A 6,876-nucleotide genomic window follows, 5' to 3' on the forward strand; every position below is an offset into this window, starting at 1 on the left:
TTAAATAACATCTGGCTGAAACTTGGTGTATAGAGATGATGAGTGTTGAGTAAAAATCAGTATAATTTTGTGAATGTGTGAATACTTCTGGAAGACTCAGCTTGATCAATCAGGTCCTTTTTTTGGCAATGACCTCCAGTTATCAGTATATTTGGGGACTCTTAGCACATGCCATTCATTGCTTCAGTCAGTCATTCAGCCGTCAAGTATATATTTCACATTTACCAGATGCCAAACCCTGTTCTAAGGGGTAGAGGTACTCTGGAGAACAAGCAGACAGCGTTCCCTCTTCCTATAGGGATTATATATTCATGAAGATAATGAACAATCAGCAAATAAATATACAAACAAATAAATCTCAAACCAGTATGTACAGTTAAGGATTACAGTACATTTCATAAAGTACTCTCATTATTTTAAATAGTATGTCTGGATCCTTCTAATTTTACTTTTCATTTTACTGTAAAAAAAGTAACAATATCTCCTTTAATATGTATATTGTCTCTGTCAATGATAGTTACTGAGAATAAATGCAAACCACATTCCAAAATAATTTTAGGTGCTATCATAGAACAGAATTTTTCTCATTGGACATCACAAAATTTAAATGGACAAGAAGATTCAAGAACATGGAAATTGGGCTTTCTAAATAAATTATGTAAGTTATAAGGTAATCACTGTTTTATTGCTAGAAGGAAGGAAGGGGCGCTCAGATTTCATGAGGCTTATACAATTTGGGGAGTCCTCTTTCAAGAAAATGTTATCTCCAGTAACAAACACAAGCTGAAGTATAAATGTTAACATTAGAATGAGAAAGGGAATAAACAGTTATACATTTATAATAGTTCCCACATATCACAACATCAAAAAACCCAGGTCCTAGAGAGAAGCCCATGTAAAGGACAGTCTCTGAAGCTTTAGCTTTACAGCCTTCACGGTAAATTAGTCTCTGAGCAGAGGAACCACCTGAGCCAATGTGATGAGTTGACACCAATCTTAAAACCAAGGAATCTCAAAAAAGTTGGATGTAAATTTCAATGAAAATAGGACATACCATACCAACTAAATTATAATAAATGAGAAGCAAAAATTTAAGTTACATAAAAAAAAAACCTAGAAGAAATTACACTGGTAAACTTCTGTGTGATGTGTAAGATTTTTTCCTTTAAAACCACAATTATTGTCTGAAAACAAGGCTAGAGTCTTGCTTTCTCCCTACTTGATAAATTAATTTCACATAGCAAAAATTATCAATTACAGCAGTAGTGACTGTTGGACACACTTAAGCAACTGATCCTAAGGCCATGTTTCTTCTTGGTGAAAAATATCATTTTAATAAGGTAAAGGTCATATGCATATGAGTGATCGTGGGTGGCCCACGAACAAGTAAAGTTAAGGATAAGGATGGAGAGGGGAAAAAGGCAGACTTGGGAGACAGATGGCTTAGAGTTAAATCCACATTTCACACTTACTAGATGAGGGTCCAGAGGTAAATTAATTTCTCTCTAAATCTCAGTTATTTTATCTATGAAATTTCAACCATATCTTCATTATAAGGATATTTTTCAGGCTTACATGAGATTCCTACATCTGGAGAACCATGCACAGTAGAGACAGTCGACAAAGATTAGCATAGTGAAGCAAAATATGTTGTGTATAACCTGATCTTTTTCCTGGTAGTGTCAAGTCACCATAAGGTGATGTCTGCTATGACATTATCTCTCGACATTGAATGATAGTGTCTTCTTGTACAAGAGCTCCCAGGGACTTACTCTGTTTTCCTCTTCTTAAAAAAAAAAAAAGGAACAGCCATTTCTGTATATTACAGAATTATTTGTTTATCATGGATAATATCCTGCAGGTATAATGATCACAGTTCCTTTGTTCAAAGATATTCCATTAGCCAGCCAATTATGTTGGTAATCTGTTAGTCTCCTTTACAACCCAAATGCTCCCTGCTCTCCAATTCATATGAACCTTTAAGAACACCATATGTTCAAATTGCTTCACTCTGTCCTTAGTCCCTTTCCTACCATTATCCCCATCTGTGTAACTGCATGCTTTGGGGAATGGATACTTGACTTTTCGTTGGTTTTAAATCCAAGTTACTCCTCAGTTTATTTACATATGCTTTCTTTAATTGCTTTCTTTGGGTATTTGTTTCACGTTTACTTGACTGAAACTCTTGGTTAAAAAACAGTCTGTTTTGAGAAAATGTGGAAAGTTTCCAAGTTGCCTATCTTATTCCTAATTTGCAGTTCTAGGATATCATCATTTATGTTTCAATATGGTTGGTGAAACGCATCCTGTCTTTGTTCCTGCACAATTGGAGAATAGTTTTCAGCATCAACATTTCCTGCAATTTTCTCATCTGTCTTTTATTTATGTCATTTAGCTTAGGTGAGGAAAAGGCCTAAAGTTTTCTAATTTTAATTTTAATTAGTTAAATGCCATTAATAATGACATCACTTAAAGTCAAGTAATGACTAGATGCCTGGCGGTGGTGTGTTACCAAAATGATTCAATCATTATTGTAATCGCTGAAAGGTTACAATAAACCCTGAGAATATCTGATTGACGATGTTTTCATTAATATCAGCACTGTTTCAGTATTTGCTTTAAGATTGATCTTGATTATCCCTTCAACTGAAACATTCACATCATGTTTATATAACCCCTGAAGAACTGGCTGCTGTGCATGATAAAGACAGAATTTTCTAAATGGTCACATTGTTTTGGAACAAAATAATATTTTGGGCAAAGGGTTTTCTGAAGAGGTCTGGCAGGAAAACTTTTTGTCATTGTTCTCCAATGGAGGCAATATAATATTGGGTTGTCGGAAAAGTCATGATGTATTTTTTCTATGTCTTTCATTGCAAAAATGCGTCATGACTTTTCCGACAACTCAATAGAATACTTTTGTCCCCAATCCCTACTTTATGAAAAGAGAAAATGATTTCATGAATGATGCCGGATCATCATTCTGCAGTATATAGCAAGCAATAAGAAAATATGGAAGAATATTATAAAGCTATTTGAGCCAAATTTCTTCTGAGAGGCAAAGGTTTTGCTATATATTTCGGAATACGCAATTTCTAAGAGTAAAAAATGGAGGACTTCACAAAGGCATTCTAAAAGTCGAATACAAACTTGAACCTAATTTTTGAACCCCCTTATTAGTGGATGGATGTGAGGTTCATGGAAGAGCTATTATTTGCCCACGCTTCTCAAATTGGAGCTCCATTGACACATCACAGGGAAAGCCAAATGAACACAAAGTTCAAGGTAAGTATGATGCATCTTCCTGTGAATGTTTATTCTACTTGAAATCTTGGGAGGAAGAAAAATAAAGCAATTTAATTGTGAATAATTTTTTTTCATTAAAATATTTAAGCAGCTAGGGAAATACAAGGGTGATTAAAACATATCAAAGAGGTGAGGCAAATGCACAAATGAGTATAAAACAAAGTACAAAGTTCACTGAATCATGATAATCAAAAGAAAGTGCTTTAGGAGATCAAGAGCGAGATTGCTTCCAGCCTGAAAGGGGGCATGGGTGGATGGCAAATCAGGAAAGGGGAATGAGATTAAAATAGAAGACTTCAGTCTGGATTGCTGACAATCCTCAGGATGGACTATTTTTGTCTCTCATTTTCCTCTCATCCCATCTTTGGGCTTAATTTACCAGTAGAGCCCAGACTGTTCAATGCACTTTTTCTATACTTGCTTGCTTTTTTTGCTTTTAATGTTTTCTACAGAGCCAGGCCCTTTCGGTGTTTTAGCAGTCTTTTTCCTGTTTTTTGAAGGATTCTTGACCTTTAGATCTTGATGCTGATGGTTTTGACTCTCTTTCGTTCTGGTTTGATTTTTGTGCATTTTTTGGCAGGCGGCTCTCATGCAGATTTCTTTATTGGAGCTTTTTCTTCAGCTTCCTCATCATCAAAATCATCACCATTGTCATCATCATCATCATCTTCTTCAGCAGCAGCAAGTTTTACTTTTATCTGGGGAACCCTGCTACCCCTTCCAGGGGCAAAACGCTTTCCAGATATACTTAGGAGTTTCACATCCTCCTCCCCATCATCTGACTGCATCTTTCTCCACAACTACTGTTGTCCATTAACATACACAGGCCCTGAACAATACTGCCACTGTAAGACCACAGGTGGTGGTATTTCAAAGCCCCCAAGGGAAACCGTTGGCTGTACAGACATTTCCAAAGTTGCCAGTGTTGCTTTCATTGGACTGCCTTCATAATTCATTGCCTCTGCTTCAACAATGTGCAATTCCTCCTTTGCACCAGCCCCTAAACCAAGGGTTCTTAAACATAATTGGTGCTCATTTTCATCATTATCCACTTTACAATGATAATCTTTGTTGGCCTTTAGTTCACACCTGACAAGATAGTTCTGGGGCCTCTGGAAGCTCATGTTCATGTCCATCGAATCTTCCATGGGGTGGTGGCACACATTTAGTTGGGAGAGAAGATGGACAGAGATAAATGACTACTGCTCGGCAGAACAGACGCACAGGACGGAATTACACCAGGGTCGTGAATAATTCCTTTTACACACACACACACACACACACACACACACACACACACACACACATATATATATGTATTATTGAATTCAAATATAAAGTCTTTTTGATTAGACATGAGACTTCAACAGTATTCCAGGCTGGTGGTGAACGCCCACGTGTAATGACCTGTTGCTGCAAGGGGAACATGGCCCTTCTCCGCTGTCACTACTTTTACCTTGGCAGAAATGTTTTATGAAGTGTAGCCTTATATGATTATCACTCCATTGTCTCTCTTAGCAAAGCCTATTTCAAAGGGTTTTCCATAGGCAACATATTTGACCGAAAGAAATATATGTTAATCCATCCAAACACACATACACAACGCAGAGAAGTTGGGAAAACAACCACAGATACTATACACTGCCTTTCCTTATCTTATGCCATGGATGTTTGCAAATAAAGGGGAGACAGTAATCATTCTACAAACATGTCAAGGAAAACTGATACCAATCTGTGCATATAGAATTTTTATACCCACTTTATTTGAATTAAATATGCAAACTGAGGTGGGTCTCAAACTGAGGTGGGACTACATCAGCATTTTACTTACTATGAGAATGAAAAACAGAGTAATTGATACCTGAAACTGAATGGAGGTACCCCTGAAATGACATTGTGCATAGGTCTTCCTAAGGTGCCTGGACTCGGTGAAGAGACTTAATACCTAATTGAGGTCACTAGTACTTTTTTAAATAAAATATTTAAATTTTCTGGTAAAGTAAAACTATTGGGTTGTTGGAAAAGTCATTTTTGCAACGAAAAATATAGAAAAATATGTCATGACTTTTCCGACTACCCAATGCTTTGTAGAATGCAACATATTATTGTTACATAAAAATCCTCATTCATCAGAATCTTAGTCATTGGGAATTAATGATAATTTGAAGTATGCCATACTGAACTGAGCTGGGCTTTTACAATATTTATTAAGATAGTAAAATTACCATGTAAGATTTCAGAATGACTGACTCATAGGAGGAAGAAACATCACTGATACTGCATTGTCATTGTATCATATAAGAACTAATGCTACTTACACTATTCATTTTGTGCAATAAAGTTATGAGTCGGCAGTAACTGCAAAATGTTCATCTTATGCGTGTAAGCTAGGGATGTGATATTGCATTTCTAAAGGTGGTTATCTGTATACATTTAGACTTTTCTCTAATTCATAATTTCATTTTCTAATTGGTCTATGATATGTAAGTCACATGTGCCAAAAATATTCTGACATCTAAATCCATTCATAAGAGATTTGCAGTAATCAGTATCAATTAAAGCATTAATACATTTATAGCCTCTTGGACTGAACACGTGTACATGAAGTTGTAACTTTCCTGTTGTCCGTGTACACTTACATATAATTTTGACTAATAAAAGAAAACTAGACAGAAACAGGTTTTTAGAAAGTATATTTCAGAGATATTACTTTGTATTTAGATTTCTCTTGTTATAGACTACATATATGAAATGTTTCTTAAAAGTGTTTGGCATCAGTCCACTTACACTATTCTCATCCTCTCCACATCTTCCTTTTTTTCCTCTTTCTCCACCTCCTCCTCCTCTTTCTCCCTCCCTCCCCATACTTTAAAAGAAAAATAACTTTTAAGATATATATTGCTAAAAAATACATCAATTAATAACTGAATAAAATGATCAAACACTTAAGATGCTTAGGAAAAAATGTGCTTTGCCTTTTCTGGGTTAGCTGGATCAATATATGCTTATTTCCAAGTCTCCTATAGGGGGTGCTGCCGCACTACTGAACGCTGCAGACGGGGCCTTAAATTAGTTGTCTACGATTTTAAGCCTTCTTTACATACATAAAAAAGAAATACTAAGGGATTAACATGTAATTGTGGAACACAATTTTTTTCTTCCTTCAGTGTCACAGATGTCAACTAAACGTGTCTAAAGAAGTCGATACTACAAACTGTTGGTAAACACACAGTATTTTTTCTTTTATTTTGTTTTTGGAAGAACATAGAGCAGGTGTCAAGGCAATATATTAAATGTGGCCTGCGTAATACACAAAAAGATAAATAATGTTACCAAAGAAAAAAAGATACAATTTCAGAGGAGTGAGGGGCAAAGGAACAAGCCCCCAGTCCCCCCCCACCTCATTCTTCTACACCAATAACAAGGGAAAATGTCACAGTACGATACAAATTTTAATAAATTTATGTCAAAATTTAATGACTACTACTTGGAACTATGGTTTTGTAACAAATGATATAAACATCACGGAGGGGGGAGAGTGAGCAATTAAGATGAGATCTGTCAACTCTT

General features: G+C 35.8%; 1 pseudogene; it reads right to left on the reverse strand.

Annotated features, from left to right (window-relative positions):
* Positions 1–3,723: 3,723 nt before the first annotated feature.
* Positions 3,724–4,454, reverse strand: LOC109396240 (nucleophosmin-like; annotated as a pseudogene).
* Between the last annotated feature and the right edge of the window lie 2,422 nt (positions 4,455–6,876).

This window comes from Hipposideros armiger, unplaced genomic scaffold (genome assembly GCF_001890085.2).
Source record: "Hipposideros armiger isolate ML-2016 unplaced genomic scaffold, ASM189008v1 scaffold_510, whole genome shotgun sequence".
NCBI lineage: Eukaryota > Metazoa > Chordata > Mammalia > Chiroptera > Hipposideridae > Hipposideros > Hipposideros armiger.